Source organism: Uranotaenia lowii, chromosome 2, assembly GCF_029784155.1.
Source record: "Uranotaenia lowii strain MFRU-FL chromosome 2, ASM2978415v1, whole genome shotgun sequence".
Classification (NCBI taxonomy): Eukaryota; Metazoa; Arthropoda; class Insecta; order Diptera; family Culicidae; genus Uranotaenia; species Uranotaenia lowii.
The window spans coordinates 140,626,619-140,651,848 of NC_073692.1; the positions used below are offsets into that span (position 1 = coordinate 140,626,619).

The 25,230-nt window shown below is 34.0% G+C and overlaps 1 protein-coding gene and 1 long non-coding RNA gene across 3 annotated transcripts in view; one reads left to right on the top strand and one right to left on the bottom strand.

Annotated features, from left to right (window-relative positions):
* LOC129746956 (prohormone-3-like) overlaps positions 1-25,230 on the top strand; it is a 169,585-nt gene that overhangs the window by 87,782 nt on the left and 56,573 nt on the right. The window lies entirely within an intron of this gene.
* On the bottom strand, positions 6,216-6,822 carry LOC129746958 (uncharacterized). Its single transcript, XR_008737421.1, has 3 exons — positions 6,711-6,822; positions 6,540-6,648; positions 6,216-6,474 (listed from the first exon to the last, which is right to left on the bottom strand). It is a non-coding gene; the product is annotated as an uncharacterized LOC129746958 (long non-coding RNA).

Here is a 25,230-nt window from a genome sequence, read left to right on the forward strand (position 1 = left end):
GATCGTTCACTACAACTCCTACTGCAGCACTAGAGGCTCTGTTTTCTATCAAACCTCTACACTTGTTCCTAAAACAGGAAGCCTTCTCATGTGCTTTTCGTCTACAGGCAGTTGGTCTCTGGCTGTCAGGAAATATCGAAAGATCGTCGAGTCATACAAATGTGTGGCCTGAATTAGTTAGATTAAACAAGTTTAATCTAGCGCCAAACGATTTAACACTCTCGAGTAGTTTTCCCTACATGGGGTTTAAAGTCAAATTTCCTTCTCCTCAAGAATGGTTATCAGGTTTCGTAGAGGACCAAATGTCCTCTCATATTGTATTCTATACTGACGGTTCATTATCAAACGGCCGTGCAGGTGCAGGAATTTACTGTCACGAGTTGAACTTAGAATATGCTGAACCTCTAGGAAAATATTGTACAGTCTTTCAGGCTGAGCTATATGCTATTATGTATGGAGTGCAAATTGCACTTCAAAAGAAGATTATGTTCAGAACAATTTATTTCTGTTCAGATAGCCAAGCAGCTATCAAATCACTCAGTGCTTCCAGTTCTAGATCAAAACTGGTAATCGCATGCCGGAAAGCAATCGAAGAACTTGCTGAAGGCAATGGATTAAACCTTCTATGGGTACCCGGACATAAGGGAATTTTTGGAAACGAATGCGCCGACGAACTCGCTAGAGCTGGGTCGGAAAAGGAATTTTACGGACCAGAGCCGGCTGTCCCAATATCACCATGTTGGTTCAGAAACCAAATTCAAACTTGGTCCTCTAACCAGCATGAACGATACTGGGAAGAGTTGGACACTTGTCGTCAAACTAAATTATTTTTAGAAAAACCATCTCCAATCATATCGAGTTACTTATTAACTTTAGATAAATCTCATTGCAGCATCTTGATCAGAGCACTCTCCGGTCATTGTAAACTCAACTATCACATGCACAACATTCAGCGTGCTGAATCTCCAGTATGTGGTAGTTGTGAATCAGATGTGGAAGATCCCTTCCATCTTATATGTTACTGTCCCTCATTTGCCAGACTACGTTTTCGAACTCTGGGATCTTACGCTTTAAGCGAATCTGAGTTTAAGAAATTAAACTTAAAAAACATTCTATCATTCCTTACCGAATGTAGAAAAGAGCTTTAATGCTTATAATCCCTAGTGGAAAGGCTTTATGCCATCTTAAATAGATTGAATTTATTTCTTCCTTTTATAGGGTTTACTGGTTTCTCAGGTAAATGATGAAATCTTGGATAAAAAAAAAGGCTAGGCCCAATTTTCCCGTATGTTTGGATAACGTGCCGCTATTAAGCCTACCCCCATTCTGATAGCATTTCTTTGAGAACTCCGAAACGGGAAAACTAAAGACTATCATTTTCATGGTTTCATTTAGCTTGAAAATGCCGGAACACGATGAAATATTTGAATAGATAATTATGAGCGCTTCAAAAATCGACTTTCTGCCAGCTTTTCTGGTTTTTGGACCACTGCGGGGCGCAATGGTGTTTGAACTCATTAATAAATAAATTTAAATACAATTAGATGAACTGCTTTATATCATTAGATGAACTATGAATAAATTTCAGCTGAGAAAAATAGCATCATTATATTGTTGTCACTAGAGAGACTGACGAAATGACAGATATACAAGAAACAGCTTTAAGCGTAAAATTTTGACAACGCAAATCAGAAATGTGTAACGAATCTTCAACATCAATTTGCTTGAAACTCGTCAAATGGATACGACCTTTTCATAAATGACTAAAAGTTTGTTATTTTGTTTTGTTTTAATTTCATTTTCATCTTGACAGTTCTCTCTCAATCATAGAATTGATTCAAAAAGGTACGAGGAAGAATGACCTTAATGGGTTAAATTCCTATAAAAAAGGAAAAAAAAAATCAAAAAAGTAGTCGGTACTTCAAACACTTTTCAAGGCTAAGCTTGTACATCAGTTCATCAGTGGTTAAAGGTCAATAAAGTTATTTCAGCCCAGTCTTAGTTTTGTCCTTCCGGAACTGGGCGATTAGGAAGCAGCACCTTCTTAAACGACCTAGGGTAGTGAAGACAGTCGAGGAACTGAAGAAAGTACGGGTTTACATGCAAAAAACGGTTGATTCACAAGTTGTGCAGAATCTTATGGCCGGGGTTCAGGTCAATGTGCTGGCATTTGCGCATGGACTGTGAATAAAATACGAGAAAAATGTTAAAATGAAGTTTAATAGTCATTCTTCCATCCCTGAAAATTTGATGGCAATCGGATGAAAACTCGAATTTTGCGAATCAATTTTGTGTGTGGCAATTTCATCGTGGACACCCTTTATTCTGACATCAAACGGAACAGCCGATTATGGACCGTTTTCAACTGTTCACTAATTTTTTTCAACAATGGACAATGAACCTTTACTTTCAATTATTCAAATCTTCTTCGAGCACACTTGACCTTTTTTTACAACTTGAAAGAGAAATTCCTAAATTTTAGTTGCCATCCGTTATTAAACCGAATATAAAGCACTGCAGTAGAAGGAGTGTGGTGGACATCTCATTATGAACAATTTAAATTTATTTCAAAACATTTTGTCAAAAAGCAGTTTGGTAAAGTTATCATCGGCTAATGAAAACCGGGATCCAACCTTAAGATACATTTAACCTTTTCTTTGGCATGAAATGAACAAGGATTTGCTCCGTACATAACCCTCAACACAACCAAACCGGACTGACAACACCCATATCATGTTGTCAGAATTCATTAACAGCGGGCGGCAACGTGTGTTTGACAAGAAGTATCCAAAAGGAATCTTTCCGTACTATGATTACACCGTTCAGTAACCCGTCGGAGGAAAAAAAAACCTGCTGCGAATTTCATTAACTGCTGCTCCAGTGGATTTCCTGAGGAAGAAACAAGAAACGGAAACCACCAACGATTTGGGGTTCTGGTTTCGTGAAAAATCAACCAACCCTGGATTGTCTGCGGATTATTCATTACCGGGTCAGCCAGCGAGCGTTTTCCGGAAAGTTCTGACCCGTGAAGAAACCAACGAGCTGAGAAAAAGCCTCTGGCGACTCTGGCTGCTCAAATTACAACATAACGTTACACCAAACGGCGAATGGTTGCGGGTGATTTTTGCGCTGTCAGGAACTTTTTGCTATTCTTCTCCATCATTTTGCCGGCGAATGTGGGAAAAACTTTTGCCGGCTCGGTTGATTGAAAGGAAGTGCCGAGTTTAGTGGCGAAACGAAGTTTATCCATGGATTAGTCCACCGTGACAGAGAGTTTTGCTAACTTCTTATGCACCGCAAATTTCGGGAAAAGGAAGACAATGCAATGGTCGAAAATTAAAAGGAGAAGAAGTTCAGTTTTCCTATCTCTTATAATAAAAATCCCTTGGGGCAAAAAACTTTGGAGGAAGGTTTATAAAAATATTGAGCTTCGCTTAGCATTTGTTATCCTCGTTCCGAGATTCGAAGAAACTTATTCGGATGGTGAACTGGTTGCACAGCGAGAGTTTGCGTTTTTCGATGAAAATTTAAGATATCAGCGTTTTATGTGTCGCAAAACTCACGTTCCAGTCCCACAAATTATATTCATTTCTCTTTTTGTCATATCTTTAAATTGGATCTTCAAGTCACGACGACCAAACGACTTTGGCGGGAAGCTGGACCGATTTTTTTGTGTCTCCTCAATGGGTACCGTACCAAACCGTTAATTATACAACGACAGGGACATGCTTTTGCAACGTTATGGTAAAATTTTCATTGCTTTATCCAATTTTATTCCATTTTGCCACCATACCCCAAATGGGGATTTTCGCATCTCACAGTCAACTGAAGGCTCAGCCCTAGAGTCCAAAGTTGGTCTGTGATGATTACAGTCACCGCATTGCTGAGGTGCAACTCAATATTGCCTTTAAGCACTGTTTCGGTCGATGCGATTTGGGAGGAATTGAGGTTTTGAAATAGAGAGAGTTTAATGTTGGAGGTGTAGATATTTTTTTTTATTTAAAGGTATTTGTCTTTAGCTGATTCTAAAAGAAACGAGTTTCAGTTGCTTTAAAAATATTATGAAACTATCTCGTAAGCCTCACATACAACTGTCTTTATCATGGCCGTGGGAACGGGAATTTTCGTAGATTAAAAAAAGAAAACTAGAAACCATTCTGAGTTTTTGTTTCATTATTATTATTAAACTTTCATATTCAGATTCGAAGTTCTTAAACTCAATTCTTATGCAAATTACAAACATAACAAATCTTCCAAATGGCGATAAAGAATTGAAAGCTCAACCCATGTATGTATTGGGATTCACAAGTTGGAGTTAAAATGAATTCAGGTTGAACCTGAGATTCATGGAATGAAACTCACTCCTTGGTTCATATTTGATATTCTGATCTGGAATAAAAATTCAGAAATCGTCAAAAAAAAATCAGAAATCGTAATGAATTGATGAAATGAATGATGAACTTCGGTTCAAAATTAATTAATATTCCAAATTCAGATTTAGCTCGAAAATGAGTTGTACAAACAAGATAAGGAATTCAAATCGCAAGAGATTGCAGACTTATAACAAATATTGTAAATTCAATTCCTAAATTTTATTTTTTTTATCAAAGTCAGTTTGTATGCATAATTCAGCTGAATACAACAAATATAAAGTAGAATTTTAGTTTATTTCTTAAGTTTTGTAAAATGAAAAAAAGTTGATTTAAGTTTTACCTAATCACTAACAAAAATTTAATCATGGCAAAGATTTGTAATGGGAATTATTGACAGAAAAAGAAACAAAAAAAATGCACAACATTCCATATGTTTTAAGTGTATTGTTTAACGTCACTAACTTTCTAGTATACGGTTGCCAGAATTTTTTCAGCACGTATCTGGGACGGACAAATCCGGGAAATTTTATATGAAAACTTGTCAAAATCCGGGCATTTGATTTTAAAATTGACGAACAAAAATCCGGACAATGTCCGGGCAAATTTTATCAAAATTCAGAAATTACTCAAACAATATCCAAAAAAAAATTGAAAAAAAGAAATCTCATCAAAAGTCATCGATAGATTTCAAATCGTAGTTAAAGCTTTAAAAAAACCTTTCATATTATTTTTTTTAAAACACTGTCAAAAAAAATTTGTTTTGGAAGCATAAGAAAATAAATTAACTAGACAATTTATTTCTTTTTGTTTGGTTGCCAAAAAAATTTCTTTACTAAAATTGTGGTACAACTTCATCGAACAGCTATTTTAACATTTTTTTTTGTCGTTGAATGATTAAAAAGATAATGTTTCATATGCGTGTGGCATTCTCTATAGTTAAGAGACGCTAAAAAGAACCAAAAAAAACGAGAAAATGGCCCATTCAACCAAAAATTATAATTTTTGAAGTCTCAAAAAACAGAGTGTCGTATAGTTTTTGGTTCTGAAAAAAAAATTCAACTATGTAATAAATATACTCGATTGATTCTTGAAAAAAAAATTGTCCGAACTTGGTTTAAAATGAGGAATTTAATAATTCACCTCAGATACTTTGTTTAATGATACAAATAGTTTCCATCAATATTGTTTTTGTAAAACAAAAGTTGTTTGGAATCACAAAATACAACTTGTTTAAATTTTCCAGGAAAAAAACAAAGGGTTAAAATTTTAATTTTTTCATGAGCCTTATTTCAAATTATAATCATTGATTTGGTTTAAGATTGTATAGAAATGATTTTTGTCACAAAATTTCAATCGTTAAACTTTTGAAAATTTGATTTTTTTTTCTGTCGATTTAAGTTTCCTCAAGAGTTTGGTTGGTTGAGCTCATTTAATTTGAGCATAGGATTTTTCTTGAATTGAAGGCATTCTTAAAATAAATAAGCTTGTTCTTTGCTTAAATCAAATCATCTGAATCTACCAGACTCTTGACCAAGTTCAAAGATTCTATCATCGATGAGAGTTCCTTTTTCTGTTACTTTTGTCATCCTGAAAAATAAGGCAAACTCACATAATGAGATCAGTGTTCAAAGAGTATGGAACAATATAAACACTGGGCATAGGCCGGAGCAAGAGTCAGTCTAGAGAGAAACGGCAAACGGAGAACATCAGAGATAGCACATTACTGAAGGCTGAAACAGGTTGAGCACCACTGACTCTCAGTGAGTGAAACACAAACACGCTAAACCCAAATCTGTAGCAATTACAATTATTTACTAATACGACATTTAAAAACCTACGCTAGCTTAACATTATTACTCTCGGGACTCAGTTCACAAACTTCTTATACTCCAAACGCACAACAGTCATATCACAGCTATCGGACGACACAGGTTTATCACAGCTGATGATCACGGAATTTCTGGCAACCCTGCCTGGTTGCACTGCTCCACGGGCACGCACCACTGCCCGGAGCACCTCCGCTGTCTGCTTCCGACTGGTTCTTTTCCGGCTTGGCCAAAAGAATGAGCTGGGCCCAATAGAACAACGGGGAACAACGGCCCTGTAGAAAACAAACATTTTTTTTCTCTTTTTCTCAAAGGTTTCCTTCGCTATTTTATAACTCACCCTGTTGGGGCCGTTATTGATAAACCGGTTACTAGAAGCACCAACCTGGTTTGCCGTGTTCATCGTCGGGGCTGGATGTTGTAGATTTATGTATAGAGCTAACCGTTGCCTGGGAGTTAAAAAGAATGGATGTTTATCCGATCCGTTTCTATCCGAATTGTTTTCGCTCACCTCCTGCCGATGCGGGGCGACCCGGTTCTTTATATGTCACGGCTTCGAGATCAATAAATTACGCCACCAACAGAAACGGCGAACTGTTTAGCTGTGCTATGTTGTTTTGCTCTGTGTTTGTTTACGTTTTCACATGTGTTTTCGTTTGACAGGTTACACTCTTAATTATAAAAAATGAATATTGGCTCGAATTAACACAATCACTACACGCTCACAACGAAATAGCTCTCACTAATAAATTACAACGCTACAAGGCTTCATAATACAAATTTTGCATACAATTTTAAAGATTTATGGACTTGCTAGCTGCCCCGGTGTGCTTTGCTACACCTCCCAGGAATAAGTTAAATTTTTGGAAAATTTTTTAATTTCGTTTTTCTCAATGGCGTTATTTTAAATCAAATTTCAGCATAATTCAAAAGCAACAGCTTTAAATTGAGAGCTGCAACTGGAGTTTCAAAATTCACTATAAAGATGATTTAATCTTATTTTCTGAAACTTGATCTCTAAATTAGTTTTCCTAGATCTGGAATTAATGTCTGTTTTGATAAGCTTCATTAATTCTTTAATTATGTCAAAATGTATGATTTCCTGATATGAATTCATCACATTTCCTCCTTTCAATGCGGAAAGGGCTCACGAACTACTACAGATATACTCTCTTACGTAATATGGTCTCTGTTGCTTGATAATAACTCGATTCATGCCAAAAAAAACTGTATGGAAGCCCCACCCCCCCCCCCCCCCTTTCCCTTACCATCCGCAACTGCTGGAAGGAGGTAGGGATCCCATTTTTTTCGATCAAAAATCCTCTCACATCAAATTAGGTTCATTAGATGATCAGTTCTTAAGCAATACAACAACATTTATATGGAACCCCATCCGCCCTTCCCCATCTCCACACTGCAAGGCAGAAGGGTCTGTACATATCTGGTGCTCAAATATCTTCCCATGTTAAATTTGATTCAGTTATACCAAAAAAATGTATTGGAGCCCTCTCCAAACTTTCTTTGAACTTCCTGTAGGACGGATGGTGTTTCAAATAGTCATAGAACCATTGCTCCTACCCATATAATTTCCCATTTAATATTTGGTTCCATTTGTTAGATAAGTTCTCGGTGTATGATAAACCATGCGCGGTCCTATGGGGGGGGTGATCGGGGTGATCACCCCCCCAAGCAGCAAAAAACCGTTACAAAATACCCGTCAAAGCTTCTTAGTAAGGTAATGAAATGTAGGGACTTTTTTTTTAATTGTCACTAATATCCCTCATATGCCTGAATTGACATGAGCAAATTGTGATGTATTTTGTATTTGTTTCAAAATCTGAACATCTAAATTCTTCATTATGTTTTGAATTTTAATGGAATGACAAATTTGAAAAAGTCAAACAGGGGGTGAATTTTGTTATAACACTGAAATACTCGAATATTTTTTCTTCTGAAGTCATACATTGATTGCCTTTACCATGAAGTTTCTTTTTTATTCTGTCAGATAGATCAAAAACAATAAAAATACTCAAACTATATAAATATGTATGGAATCATAAGATTGGCAATTTCCATTAATTTTCAGAAATTAAATTGCCTTATAAGTAAGAAATTTAAATTGTAGTCACATCCTCCATTGGAGTGATCAGTTTTCCAGTAGACACTTAGAAACGTGTGACTTCAATTGACAGTCTTTGGTACCTTCTAATCATGAAATCCATTTTTAAGGAAGATTCAGCAACGGAAAGTTCCTCACTATGATTTTTCTTTGTAGTTAAAAATATCTTAAAAACCGAAGGAGTCGGGACAAAATATTATCATAAAACTCTACATCAAGATAAAAAGCTAAGACTAATCTGAAATTCAATTATACATTTGTTTTGTTTACAGTTGGTTTATTGACTACTTTAAATCTTTACAAAGTGATGCCTAACTCATTCCAAAATCCAATGCAGTACTTTTCTCACTTGCGTTTACAAGGAATTCATAATTAGATTGCAAAATAACAATTGAGTTTCTGAATCACAGTAAAGATTTTCTTGTACGAATTCTTCTTCCCCTCGATTTTACATCATTCAAATATGAATTATGAAACTTTAAACTAACCTTTATTAATAAATTCAAAAAAAAGATTGAATTTAATTTCATTTGGTTTGAAATCCATCACATCAAGCATTCATATAATGGATGACCTAAAAAATCCAAGTATATACTACCAAACAGAAATTGAATATGAAAATTTAAAAATTTAATAGTTAAAATTAAAATAATAGTTAATAGTAAAAGTTAATAGTTAAGATTTAAAAACTTTTTAAAGATTTCTAAATTCAAGTTAATGCGTTAATAAAACACAACAGATTCCAGAGCAACAATAAATCCAAAAAAAGAAATTGTTGGCGGTGTTTGCAATTTTTGCGTTTCCTATGAGTTTTTAGAGCCAAAAAAAAAATAAAAACTATTTATAAAAGCTGTTTCAATATGAAGCAATTGGTGTTTTGAGAAAGAGATTCAAATTCATCTTCAAAACTAAAAATCTGCATTCAAAATTATAACACATGGAAAATGTGAATTTTCCGAGGTGCAAAGAATTTGAAAACTGACTTTGACTTATTTAAGGGTACTGGGTCTGCTCTGTTTTTCGGTATAACTTTTGAAAATACAAGATTAAAATTCATTGAAAAAATTTGTGCACTTTCTTGCAAAAGTGTACAGTATCAAAAAGATTTAGAAAAAAGATTCTAACTTCATGATCAATTTTTCTGAAGATTTACCGTGACTTCTGGACGACAAAATTATAAAACTAAAAAAAAAATAATTATATCTTTTTTCAAATCGTTGTTTTTAGGAACAAAATCTGTTTCGTTTTTTTTTTTTGGGAATTAACCATTTAGTGCCATTCTTCCCTAAAATCTGCATCGATGAATGAATAAAAAATTATATATACCTAGATTCAAAATAATTATTTGTTGTTCATGTAGGTCAGTTGCTTCATCATCGATGGAACTCTAAACTAATTAGTTTTCTGAAAACAAATCTGACAAAAAAATCGAGTTAAGGACGCAAAATTTTTCCAAAATCAGTTCGCCAATGTTTTATTTTTTTCCCTTGTGGATTAAAACTTTTCCGTTATCAGTCGATTATTTTTTCGGCAACAAGGTAATCCATCTAGCAAACATTCGAAAGAGCTTTTTCTGACTTTTGACTTATACTGCTGGATTTCAAGATCTACACCAATTATATCGCCGAAATCTTATCTTATCTTTCAGCTCTTCCACATAATTATTTTGAAATTTTAAGTTAAAATCCAGTTCAAGGTTTTAACCTTTCATGGCTTCATTTCATGTTTTTTTTTATTATAAATCAATATTATTTTAAGAGTTTGGAATAATGAATAGGTACCTACATGACGAAAAAAAAAACGATTTTTCACTTTCTTCATAATTTATGTGTTGCTATTTCATTTGTTTCAGTACAATTAAAATTGAAATTTTGTATTATTACCTTAAATTCAAGAGCAAATCAATTTAAATTAAATTCAAGAAGCTTGATACTACAGTATCTGATTTTGATAATCTTATTTTCAACAAAATTTATATTTAGAGTGTTGATTTTTTATATTGAAAATTTGAAAAATCAAAACCAGAATTTTGAACGAGGATTGTGTTTCCAAATTGAAAATATTATTACAAAATTTCCAAATCACTATTCAGTAAATTACTCCAATGAAAAATTGAATAACCGTTAATCAATTTGTAGTTCATAGCAATAATAAACTAAATCTCAAAACTATACTTTTTGTTTGGTCTAGCACTAAAAAATATTCAGAAGCTCATCAACGTGTGTATAATTTTTATTTGTAAATAACATTTATAACAAGAAATTCTTTAAAGATTTTTGAAAGTGACATTTTCAAACTAGCAGATAAACAAATTATGACAATTTTCTTTTTTTCTTTTTATTAACATTTTTTAAAGTGAATATTTAAGTTTTTCTGTTTGTTTTATAATTTTTTAAAAAGTTTGTTAAAAGATATCATTATTCTTCTCTTATTTCATATTTTTCGAAATACATCTAAATATTGTTTTCATTTGAAAGTGGAAACCCTAAACTCCCCTTCCCTTGCCACCCTCCCCATTTTTTCGCTTTTTCAAAATGATCGTTTTTTAACCAGATATTACGTTCCTTTACATTGACTGATTTTTGAAAATTTGGAAAATCACCCCCCCCCAAGAGCCAACTCTAGGACCGCCCCTGTGATAAACAATTGTATTAAAGCTCCCCTCTTCCCTCACTTTATCCCAAATTTAAGGAGAAAGGTGTCTCACATGTCAAATTGGTTCCATTTGCTCGATTAGTTCTCGAGTTTTGTGAAAAATTGTAAAGGAGCTCTTCCCCCTCTTTCTCCTTCCTATCACCCCACTGGAAGGAGCGGTAGTACCGAATATTCATAGAAACATTCCTCGTACTCAAATATACTCTCATTCCAAATTTGATTCCATTGGCTGGATAACCTCATGTTTCCTCATGGATAATGTAGTTTTCCCACTAAAAGATAGAGGGTTCTCAAAATATCATAGCAAATATCATAGAAACATTTCTGGTGTTCCAATACCTTCCCATGTCGAATTTGGTGCCATTTGCTTCATTAGTTTTCCAGTGTTGCTAAAAATTGTAAAGGAGCCCCTCCCTCTATCTATCTCTCTACTGGAAGATGGGAGGGGTACCAAATAATCATAGAATCATATCTCATACCCAAATAGGGTAAGTGAGCCTTAACTTGGCATGCTCCTTATCGTGGCATGCCCAAATGCATTTTGGTGTTTTACATGTCAAACATATGCTTAAAACTAAAAAATACATCAAACATAAAAGAAAATCGCATACGTCTACATTCTGCATAGCATTTGTCCGCAATTGAATCCAAATAACTGGGTAATATTTTTTTTTCACATGCCAAACTGGAATTTAAATTATGATTTACGGAAAAAATCTTAAATGAACCTACCTTGCTAGTGCACCTGCCATCTTCGGATTGATTTTAAAAACACACTTCCTTATGAAAAAATCACTAAAAAATACCGTTGGGTACATCAAATGCATGTTTGTATGCATGTGTGAGAACGAAATCAGCAGGCAGTCGGCAGCCGGCAGTCATTCGTCGGCCGTTAGTGTACAGTGGTCTGAAAATTGAAAAGCCGGTCGAAATCAAAAATAATGATTGAAATAACTTAGAAAATACCATAAATGTATGTTGGACTATAATCAATTTATTTATCTCTCAAGCGTATTTAGCATCTTAGTTGGAATCTGAGCACGAAATCAACCGGATCCGGATCCGAATCGATATCTTGGATCTCAATGTTGAAGTTACTTTATCCATACTTAACCTTCCAAAGCCGTTCGCAAAATTTCCGTACAAATCTATTTTTGATAAATTTGACCTGCACTTTACGTACGTTCTCCTGGCCGCAAATATTGACCGATTTCGATGAATTTTAATTCATTGTATAGATAATTTATTCTTGTTTCTCAATATTGAAAAATAAAGTCGAAATATTTTACGAAATCACCAGTAGTTGATTCCGAATGAAAAAAGTCCCGAAAAAGAGCTCTTTTTAGAATGCCTATAACTTGAGACAGGTTCCAAATATTGCGCTAATTTTATAATATTTGGAATTGTCAAGAATAAATCTATCCATGGATGTATAAATTTTTGGTGGTCCAAAGGAAGTTTTGGCCGCTATTCCGGAACTTCCGGTAGAAAAAATTCTTACTTCAAAAAAGTCACCCAATTTTGGCTTTGCATTGCTGTATCTCGGTTACCAATGGGTCTATTCTCTAAATTCAAATTTTAGTTTTTTTTCGTTAACTTTATTATTATTTTCGTAGAACATAGTTGGTTCCTCAAAAATCTCAGTTGTTCAGTATATGGTAATGAAACTCACATCTTTTTTGTCATTTTTCAAACTCCCCCTCGTGTCGGTGGGTTTACGCGATTTTGTTAGCTTGATTTCTCTAAAATTTGAACTCAAATTGGTCACTTTTTATATACCTAGAGATTCATTAGAATCTCCTCTTTCGATTGACATACATTATGTGTGGTGTTTTGAAAATTTGTAGCAACGTTTTTCGAATTTACTGAAAGCTGCCAGATTTCAACCAGTTTGGTTCACGTTTTCAACAGGTTGGTGTACAAATCTCGCACCCCTCACGTAGCTGCGGGAGAAACAAATCCTGTAGCTCTCTTTTTGTCGCTCACCAAATCTACCACCCAACCCAGCAGCTGGAGGAACTGCCGTCTCGCCGCGTGGTTTGTTGATTGATTGTGCTGATGCTGATGCCTTTTTGCGTAGTAAATGTTTTGATTTTAAAATAGAGAATGATTATTTTTCCAAATTGAAATAAGCTTTTTGAAACTTTTTAGATATTTTATCATTAGAATTCTTCAGTGATACATTTGTTTTGAATGTTATCATGATTCTTTTCTTTTATTTCAAGCAGTGTCTACTGCAGGAGACACAAAATCTATGACTCAAGTAACAAATATTCTGAAATTTTAATCAGAAACTTTAATTAGAAATCGGAATTTGAATCGGAATCTGAAATAAGAATCTGAAATTTGAAATTGAATCTGAATCTGAATTCGAAATCTGAATCTGAAATTTGAATCTGAAATCTGAATCTGAAATCTGAATCTAAAATCTGAATCTGAAATCTGAATCTGAAATCTGAATCTGAAATCTGAAATCTGAAATCATGGACGTGAACTTTAGAAATGTTTCCCATCCATTAAAATATTAAATCAAAAAAGATTCAAGCAATTCCTACAACAATAAAGCATTCATTTCGTTATCAGCATCAGCACAATCAATCAACAAACCACGCGGCGAGACGGCAGTTCCTCCAGCTGCTGGGTTGGGTGGTAGATTTGGTGAGCGACAAAAAGAGAGCTACAGGATTTGTTTCTCCCGCAGCTATATACGTGAGGGGTGCGAGATTTGTACACCAACCTGCTGAAAACGTGAACCAAACTGGTTGAAATCTGGCAGCTTTCAGTAAATTCGAAAAACGTTGCTACAAATTTTCAAAACACCACACATAATGTATGTCAATCGAAAGAGGAGATTCTAATGAATCTCTAGGTATATAAAAAGTGACCAATTTGAGTTCAAATTTTAGAGAAATCACGCTAACAAAATCGCGTAAACCCACCGACACGAGGGGGAGTTTGAAAAATGACAAAAAAGATGTGAGTTTCATTACCATATACTGAACAACTGAGATTTTTGAGGAACCAACTATGTTCTACGAAAATAATAATAAAGTTAACGAAAAAAAACTAAAATTTGAATTTAGAGAATAGACCCATTGGTAACCGAGATACAGCAATGCAAAGCCAAAATTGGGTGACTTTTTTGAAGTAAGAATTTTTTCTACCGGAAGTTCCGGAATAGCGGCCAAAACTTCCTTTGGACCACCAAAAATTTATACATCCATGGATAGATTTATTCTTGACAATTCCAAATATTATAAAATTAGCGCAATATTTGGAACCTGTCTCAAGTTATAGGCATTCTAAAAAGAGCTCTTTTTCGGGACTTTTTTCATTCGGAATCAACTACTGGTGATTTCGTAAAATATTTCGACTTTATATTTCAATATTGAGAAACAAGAATAAATTATCTATACAATGAATTAAAATTCATCGAAATCGGTCAATATTTGCGGCCAGGGGAACTTACGCAAACTCTCGGGTCATATAGACCCGAACAGCCTAATTACGGATTTTTTTGAGGGAGCACTTCCGGTGGTCACAGGAAGTTGCCTGGTACTACAGATTGTGTATTTCGTGATTCCCCAGGGAGGTTTTTAAAATCAAATTTTTGCGATTTTTTCTCGAAGTGTTATGATGATTTGAATGTGCGCTTCGGGTCATATTGACCCGAACGACTTTGGAAGGTTAAAAAAAACCTATTTGAAATAAGGTTCAACGCGTTTTGATTTAATTTATTTGTGCTGGAGATGAACGTTTGCTGCATATGTGTCGCTTTGAAAGGAATGGTTACAAAGTTAAAATAATGACATTACAATGTTGAAAAACTACGTTATTAAGAGCTTGAATTTTAATGTTTTCAATTTCATGTGAAATCAAAAATAATATTTTGACCAAATTTGTTTTATATTAAGGATCACTGTGCAGTGTGCATCAGCAAAAGTGACGACGTTTGTTTTCCGTAGGAAAGGAATAGGTATGCGAAAGAAGCGCTGCCGAGTTTTCAGTGATGATTTTGCATGAGTGCGAATGGGATGCAGCTTGAAATTCACCCAGCTTTTGAATTTGCTGTTCGCTTCCATTGGCTATAGTTTCCGAACGAACGAGTGAGATGCAACCTATTTCTATCAGGCTGGCTGGAGTGAGCGAAAGTTTGTCTTGTTCTGCTATTCGGGTGTACGCAAACGATTGCTAGAAAATTCCTAAGGGCGACATTTTAAATATGTATGATTCAAAAAATCGTTCGCTTACCTGAGTTTTACCTTTAGCTCGCTTCTTGCCTCGGTCATAATGGTTTTTAAAATGTCTCTCCTCCTCAATCTCAATATTTCAAAGAATAAGAAGAAAATCTGAATCTGGCTTTCATAGCTTTATTCAGTTACTCATAAATATACTTCACAGACGATATCTCGGAATTACACCACCTTTCTCTGATCGAACCAGCTTCAGACGTCTCGGAAAGTCGTCGCAAGCGGCGCGCACGTGCTCCATCGGCATCTCATCCAAGATTTTCGTGATAACTCGCTTGAATTGCTCCAAGTTTGTTATTTTATAGTCGTTCAGCTTCGACATCATGTATGCCCACATGAAATAATCCGGTAGGTTCAGATCCGGAGACGACGAAGGCCATTCATTCTTCGAGATGAAATCGGTCAAGTTTTCCTCACACCACGCCTGAACAACCTTTGCGGTGTGGGATGGGCACCATCATCCTGAAAACAGTAGTAATCGTCTTCAAACAATAGTTCAGCTTGAGGAGGAACATTTTTCTTCAAAACCGTGTCCAGGTAGTACGCTGCGTTGATTTTGACCCCTTTATCGATAAAAATAAGAGGCAGTTTACCTCTCTTGCAAATGGTTCCCCAAACCATCACTGACGTCTTATTTTGGAACCGGGAAACTTTCAGCTTGTCCGCAGGAGCTTACTGGAGGCTCACACTTCAAACTCGATCATTTTGGTGATTGACTGTTTGCTCCAAAACGAAAAGCTTCTAGTCCGAAAGTATAATATCGTCATCTGCGCGCCAACCGAGCAACTCCCGTGACCGTTGGTACCTCTTGTCTTTGTAGCTTTGGTAACCCCATGAACCACCTGTTCTTTGTACGGTGTAAGTTTTAAATCCTTGCGCAGAAGTAGGCAGATTGATTCTCAGTTTATTTTTACGTTCCTGGCCAGCTTCCGTGCAGATTGGGCGGTATTCCGGCGAATCCGGTCTCGTATAATCTTTTTCAGCCTTGGAGTTCTCACAGACCTTGGTCGTCCAGATCGTGCCTTGTCCTCGGTGCCTCCGGTCTCTAGGTACCGATTTATGGTCCGGTACACGAATTTCCGGTTGATTCCGAGCGGTTTTAGGTGTTTGAATATGTGTCCGGGTTTCTACCCTCTCACATATTCAGCTATAACAGCTGCTCTTAACTCTGCCATGGCTCACAACTCAATGTAAATAAACTGCACATAAACGAAACTCTGCATTTTGGGCAGCAAAGTTAGCCCTTTCATTTGACATATAGATGGCACCAGAGAGATGCAACGTGTAGGCTACAGGCGACCCCAAAAAAGTGTGACCGATCTTTTTTGTCACCCTGTATGTTAACCAATGCAATATTTTGGAACCTATTTATTTAAAATTGGTATTCTGATAAGAGAAATTTTAAACACACCAAAAACTGAAATAAACAAGTGAAACTTTTTTACGTAAGATTATAATTCTGCTCGCAAATATCAATTCTAAAAATTGATAGACATTTCGTACTTCCGACTTTTTGAAAACAGTACAGAACATTGTTGTCCTTCCTTCCAGAATATTATCAACGAATTCATGGGGGCTGTGGTTGTATTAGTGAGGCAAATTTCTTCTAGAGACGGCCAATTTAAGGAACTCACACACAATTCGGAACGGGGGCTACAATAAGGAGCATTTCAATCAATAGTTTGATCAGATTTATCTCAAATTATCCACAGCTTTAAAGCAAGGACATCCCGAGCAGACTTTTATGGCAAAATTATAGCAAATTTTGCTATCACGCCCTGAGAGCCGAATTTGCTCTCATTTTGCTTGACATAAGGTGGTACACAGCAAAAATGAGAGCAAAAATTTTCATACTTGGTTAGCAAAGTGATACCTAATTTTGCTAAAACTGAGACCTTAACTACACCTCGTTTTCTGAGAGCTTGAAGAGCACAATGATGGCAATATAAGGCATCGCCAGTTTTTCAATAACAGCAAAATCTGACATCATTTTGCTTTCAAAACTATGTGAAAACGACAGCAAAACAAGATACATCGATAGTGTCATTAGAAGCGAAATTTGGCATTTCTATGCTGTCCGCATATGAACATTATGCTTTCATTTTTGCAGTGTACTTCCTTAAATCAATCGAAATGAAAGGAAAATAAACTCTCGAAGCGTGATAGCAAAACTTGTTTTAAAATGTATGCATGCCTTGTACAGCGAGCGCGTTGATTAGAAGAGGAAAGCAAAGATTCGAAACAAAATTTTCCTTGCGTTAAATAAAACGCCTGAAGTTAAACTAATATATCAATGTTGCAATCCATGAACATAATTTGTTAAAAGCAACAAATCTGCTCAATACAAGTAGGAATAAACATTTTATAATATGTAAAACCTGGTTGACCAACACACGCGTTTGGAATGTGCATTTTTAATAGTTTTAAACATTACTGATGCTATTAGTTTTAGACCAAGTTCAACAAGCTACTCGATGTATGATATTTGTCTAATATTGATTTTGAGTTCTAAATTTGAAATCAGATATAAAATCTGAGGTTTTAGTTCGACTTCCATATTGGATTCTTGAATTTTCGCTTATTTTGAAAAGCGAGAGGCATGCGTGACTTAATTATCTGGCACTATAATACAAGTTTTGAAGAATACTACTAATCTCGATGGTAAATGTTGAATCCTAAACGAAAATGAATCTTGAATGTTTATACAAAATAAGAAGAAGTAATATAGAAAGAAAGTTGCTCTTAAGATGAATCTGATAAATTAAAACTGATATGTAACAGTACAGGGAATACGTTTTTATCTGAGGAGATAAAAACATTGCTTTCCGGTAAGGGACAACTTTTCCAAGTACTAGAATAAAATTTTGATATTTAAGCATATCTAATTAAGGCTTGCTATAAAAAAAAGACTTGCTTAACGAAAAAAAATTATACTCACCTTGACGACCACAGCAATGCTTGTTATCGGAACTGTTTTAAATTCTTTTTCCATATTCCATAATTCCATATTGGGAGATACCGTTGTCAGAAACGCCTGAATGTCAGCAATTCAATTGCTCCTAAAAGAATTAAAATCAAATGAAAGATAACTTTCCAACCTGTATCAGATAGCGTATATAGAAGTTTCCTACTTTTAGTTGTCAATAAACTGTTTACACGTAGGCTCTTTTCGCTAATATACGTTGTAAACAAATGCCAAATAATTTTTCGAAGCAAAAAAATCTGCAGCCGCCATGTGAGAAAGTGAACATAAAAACAAAACGCAAAGTGAATAGATAATGTCGGAAGAAATACGCAAGTTTTTTCATAATTTTCTTCAATAAAATTAATGCAAATGTTCACCAACTTAGATGAAGGGATGCTGATAGAACGAAAAAAAGGTTAAAAACAATGTTATAAGTGATTAGAAATTATTTATGAGCATGCGTGCCAGAAAAATAATTTAAACATCATGTTGGCCCGTTAATAAAGGATTACTTATTTCTGATCTTAATGATTGACTAGTTTGTAACTGTTGAATTCAGATCCACATTTCGTGATAAAAATTAAAATTTGAATTCATAATTCAGCACAATAAAAGTGTTAGATGGTAATTAAAATTCTAGATTTGTAATGCGGTGATCGAAGTTTATACGGAAATCTGAGGGTATGGATAGAGAAATTCGCCTTTACTTATGCAGTTCTACGTGAAGGCAATGTTCATTTAGCAAATGCGATGTTTTTAAACATCGTATTGAAATATGAATTTGCCAACACGTTCATTTGCATAAGTAAAGGCGATTTTCACTATACAATCCATACTCTCCGAGATGCGTATTCGATCTCCGTATTACGAATCTGAAATTTTAACTACCGTCTCACAAGACAAACATTAACAATTATTTTATTTTGGAATGCATACCTTGTAATGATAAATGGAGTTTCGATAACTTTCGCAGCACTTTTCTTTGAATACTTTAGATGTTTCATACGACGAAATGAAAGCTCACGCGAGATTAAAAAAAAAGTGATGCACTAAAGAGTTTTTTGTTTCATAACAATTTTTGTTTCATAATCATCCCGATTTTATGACTAAACAGAGATGAAAGATATTCGTTTATAATTCGAGGATTACAGTATAGTAGAATAGGTAAGACGTAGTTTAAAGCTTTAAGTTTCAAGCTGTATTTATTTCGATTCTACAGTATTTACTGAATGTATAAAATATGGAGCGATTTTGCAGAGATACCATAACAAGTTTTAAAATTATTAGAAAATTATCTAATTTTTATTTGAATTTGGTAAATGTGTTATACATAATACTTTTATATCGATACATTTTCTGCAGGTTGAGATAAATAAACCCATTTGGCTTAAAATCGAAGAAAAAAACATTTTCTGCATTTACAGAACAGAATTTGTTCAAATAAAAAACCGCCTTTGTGTAGGCAATGAATGTACATACATTAGAATAAATATATCAAATGTTGTTCTCTAGTATAATCTATCTCACCCAAACCATTCCTCGAAACTATGTTTTAATCGAACATTTATAAGCAAACCTGCTACGAAACAATCGTAAGAGTTGATTTTAGAAAAAAATAAAGTAAAATATGATTTAAGCATTTAACTGAATAGATAATGATGATTGATAGTTTAGAGAAAACGCATTTAAGAGTTGTCATGGTGCATGTTTTTTTATATATTTTTCGAATTCGAGCTTCGATCAAAAAGAATTTGAAAAAAATGATTTTAAAAAAACTGAGTTTTGCACCAGAAGTAGGTACAAAAATAATAAAAAACGAATGCATTGCATCCTTTTTAGCGTTCAAGCAAATGCACGGATTTTGCCGGGCTAAGCTATTCAAAGCAAAATTGGTATAATGACCAGCCCTGTCCAGATTTTTTCATGTTACTCAGATAAAGCCTCATGTTACTAAAGTTTAGCCGCTGATGTGCTTTGTTAAGTGAAACCATAAAACTACGTTTAATGAGTTTTTAACTTGATTTTATGCAAAATTGTTAGTTTTTTGGTCGATTTTAAATGCCCGGATTGTGCCAAGTATTAGAAAAGTACAGCTTGGATAAGAACGGAAACATTTCCGTAATAATACACATATTTATAATAAATTGGTAACTTACCAGATAAAATGCTTGGCACCTGGATCTTCAGGTGCGTAAAACAGGGCCAAATTCTACACATTATCTTCCGGAATTCAGCGACCACTGAGCGGGGAGTTGTTTTGACTGTAGCCGCCAGTCGCCAGAACCGTGTGGCTTTTCGGGAAGTCTGAGACTATTCTGGTTCCGCTGGTTTATTCGGAAGCATTAGCAACCTGGTTAAGAAAAACAGTAACAATTTTCCGCATTAACGAAAGCAAACCAGAAATGGATGAAGTATGGAATCGGTACTTACCTGTACGATCTTTTTCGGCTACGGCTCCAAAGCCACCAGGTGGATCATAACCGCTTCTTCAACGTCCTCAGATTGCCGGAATTGCTCTTCGATTTTGCGGATATTTTTCAGCTTCCGTTTACTTCGCACTTAATTTGTTTACATTCTCGATGGCACTGAAGCACAGTGGGGATGTACACTCAAAGAAAAGTCAAAATCATATTTTATCATGATATGAAACTTTGAACTTCTAACAATCCAATTGTTCGCAGTCTAATGTTTTATTGAAACACCAAATAAATACCTACATATTTAAAAAAAAATCTTAAAAATAAAATGAAAAAAAAAACAAAAAAAACCCAAAATTTTATTTTATGAAAATAGTGTGGCTTTGATTTGCTCAAGGTAATTTTTCCCGCTGTGCTGCAGTGTCATCGTAAATGTCAACAATGGATCGATGGGTGAAGCTATTTTACAGAGAGGTGTCGCCATCAGCGTTCAGAGCTGTCAAACCTCATGTCAAAGAAAACGACCTGCTTAATATTTCATATGGGCGAATTCAGCAGTTGGCTCTAATCGAAAAAAACGTATTTAAGATTTCCGAACATTTTAGAAATTCCTATTAAAACATCAAGCACTATTTCTTCAAAAACTTATGCTAATTATTCGATTATTGTTCGTTGAATATCAAAAATAGTGCATTTTTCGGTAAGTTTTGATATTGAAAGTTTTACTCAATCTTGTTTTTTTTTTATTTTATTTGTATCTTGAGGATTTCCTCATATGATCGCTCGCTTTTTATCGATTTTGCAAATGCATTCTTCATTCGTTCGTACTCGAAAAACAAATAATATGCCGTTTTACCACGAGGTGATGTAAGGTAAAAAAAAGATTGCTCATCTTATGTGTTTATGTTATAAATGATTAATTTGGAATAAAAGAATCTTAGTGCTTATAATTTAATTTACTAGCCCTTTATGACCATAATGACTAAAATTTTCATTTTGAGATTCTTATATTTTGTTAACTATATACATAGTTCCAATACGACCAACCCAAAAATCTGACTTTTTATTGTGCTGCCATCTGTTAGCAGCAATCAGTTTGTTTGAAAATGCGACAGATGGCATTGCTTTTTCCCTCTATCGGTAGAATAATTCAGAAGGCCCTTAAATTAATCCATTGAAATGAAATAAACGGAGAAATATTCGTAAATTTGAGAAAATTAGAACGATGGACTATCAGGGCGTGACGAAAGGGGAAATAACATAGGTGTAGGGAATGATGTTAAGGGTGAGAAATAATGGGGCTTATTCTGCGAGGCGAGTGACGTGAAGTGACTTAGTTTTTCAGAGTCACCGTATTCTAGCAGGCGAATGCCGTGACTTGAATGAACTTTAGGTGACTTGAATGAACTTTTTTTTACTGTCACCGTATTCTCAGAGGCGAATGGCGTGACTCAAGTCGGTGGCAAGTGACTTTTGAAGTCGTTACCTATTTCGTAGGTGACTTGGAAAACTAGAATTTTTAAATACGACAAAATAAACAACAACTACTCAACTTAACTTTGAAATAAATCTTTTTTTGAGGAAAAATGTTTAAAAAATACAAGAAAGGTTTATCTTCTTCGAAATTAGGTTAAATTATAATCAAAGCTTATACCTTACATTTTTCTCGTACTTTTGAATTACCTTTTTAAAAAGCTTACGGATAATAGTTAATTCGAATTCAATATTGGTTTTTTTTTTTAATTCGGTCCCGGAGTAAGACTTCATTGTTGATCTAGAATCTAAATTTATATTGTAAAAAAACATTAATTGAAGAAAATTCTCGGCTTACTTAAAAGTATTTTGAAAACCTGAATCCTTCATTATAGAATAAAAAATTAAACACGGATTATAAATTCGAATCCGAAATTAAAATTTTATATCTGAACTTAATTCCAAGAAAATAATTAAATTATATATTTAATTTTTTTTCATTTTTATTATTTTAGTTCTTACCAGTTGAATGTGATGACATATTTGATTAATTTTTTTAAACTTTATAACTATCAATAATAAATCTTTCGAAAAAATAAGGGAAAACAATCGAATCACAAAAAAAAATTTCGAAACTATTTTAGTTTTCATTGGTCACATGCTCTATATCCCTTGGCCATTTCTGTTCTAAAATATTCACTTGAAATACGCCGCCTACTGTCCAGGGCGATGACCACGGTTCAGGAATCATACTTCGGTTCAATGGATTAAGATTCGGCAATTTAGACTGTAAATATATAAAAAAAAATGTTCTGATCACTTTAAATCGTCCAGTATTTCAGTACAAAAAAAAATCATCAAGTGGTTTCACTCACCTCGAAAAGCTTAATTTTTTCCGCTTGCATCCGATTCCAAGGATTCGATGCTAAGGTTTGCTTCTGGTGTGCCGGTTTTTTACTTGGTAGGAGCATCATTTCAAGGAAATTAAGCAGCACAAGTTTCAGCAGAAATTAATTTCTTTGTAGCCTCAAAATTTTATTTTTGGTAACTGACGTCTTGCAAATGAATACCAACAGCTTTCAAATGAATACAACGGCACCAACCAATAAAAAATAAAAAAAAGGTGAAGCATATATCAACGATTAAAATTATTGAAACCAAAAAAGACAGAAAAATATCTTTTTTTGTTGAATAGAGTGCTTGAGCTAGATGGAAACAAAAAATAAAATTCTCAGCAAACAAGTAAAAATGCATTTACACTTAAAATTTCAAAACTGTGGTGCTAATTATAGCATGGAATCGATGTGATTTGCATCACCTGAGTTTGTACGTTTGTTGGACAAAAGTCATTTCGGATGAACTTTTACGAATTATCAATCCAAGAAAATAACTTGATTTCCAGGTTCGATATTTTTGTTTTTGCATACGTATTAGTAGTTTGAAAATCTTCCAACATTAAAAAAAATCAGCTATGTGCTTATTTATATGTTCAATTATTTTTAATCGAATTCATTACTTTTCAAAGTAATAAAAAAAGAAACCGAACTTATTCAAGCAACATATTTGTACCGCATTCATTTTTGAATGGAATGAAATTTAGAATCTAATCTTCTAGTAGCGACTGATCAATTTTAGTCAGCTGCACGTCAGATTTATCATTTTTCATTCATCCCATATTAATTTTAGTAAGTGTACTGCTACCTGATTCTCAAATATATTTCAAAAGAAAAAGCACCATTGTTTAAGTTCAAATTAATAACTTATACAATTTTCAACCTTTTGAGATTTAAAACCTTATGAGTTTTGGGTTTTCAATTGATTTTAACGGTTCAAAAGAATTTAAATTTTTTAATACATAAATCTAGTTTATCACAATCGATAAAATCAATTCTTTTTCTCAAAGAAATGCGTTTTTATAGTTTTGTCGATCAAAAATTTACAAATATAAACAAGAATGTTAATCTAACGAAAAAGTTAAATTCTTTTTTTATTTAAGCAATATGCCATATTATAACTATAACTAAAATATCGCACTACTTAAGGATTTACCATTCATTATTTCTGATATATAATGTGATTTATTCAATGTATAAAATATTTAGATAGAATGAAGGGGTGAGTTGTTTTTCTAACATAAAAGACTACATGTTTGAAATATCGCTGTAGATGGATATACTGATTTGCATTACAATTCAATTCCGAAAAGTATACAAAAAAGAATAAAACGAAAACTTTGAAACGCGTTTAAAAACAGCTTTAATGACTTATAATTCCCCTCTGGATTTGTGTGCCTTTAATGTAATCTAAAATAAGTGAATCTGAATTATGATTCTATATGCATATCTGAATCCTAAGCTGACATTTTAACGTTTAATCTGAAATATGTTTTTTTTTATCAGGTTCTTCATTTTAAATTAACATAAACTTTAATCGCAATTATTTTAATTCAGCCAATGACCTTCAAAATAAAATGAAATTTTAGATCTGAGAGAGAGATTTGAGATTCTGAAATTCAATTTCTGAAATTTCTTAGGTATTTTGTTCTAAATTAAGATTCCGAATGAAAGAATGGATTCTGACTCAAGTATTGAAAACTCAATTCAAAAAATTTATACAGAATTTAGAAATTTTATGGGTTATGAATTTTGAATCTAAATCTGAAATTTCACAAGTTAATGAATGCAAATCGCAAAGATAATTCAAATTCCGTATTGGTTTAGTTGAATAAAAGTATGTGAATGTGACGTCATCCAAGAAATTGAATATCACACTACCTTCTTTGAATGTCCTTATATGTTTGACAGTTCGCAGGGTGAACCAGATGAAACTGGTTCACCGCCTCTGGAACGTCAAAATGAACTATTCGCCTCCGGAGTAATGAACTAGTCACCTGGAGTGAGTCGCCTCTCGGAATACCCCGACTGTAGTCACGTGACTACGACTAATGGGACTCCGAGTCACTTCATTCGCCTCGCAGAATAAGGCCCAATAATAGAATTTATTAAAAATCATATTGAACTAAATATATGTAATTCCTCTTATCGAGGACCTAATGTTATTTCTTACCCTTAACCTCATTTTCTACACTCTGTTCATGACTTTTTTGGTTAATTCGAAGAAGAACTGGACCTGAGACATGCAGACAAAACCGA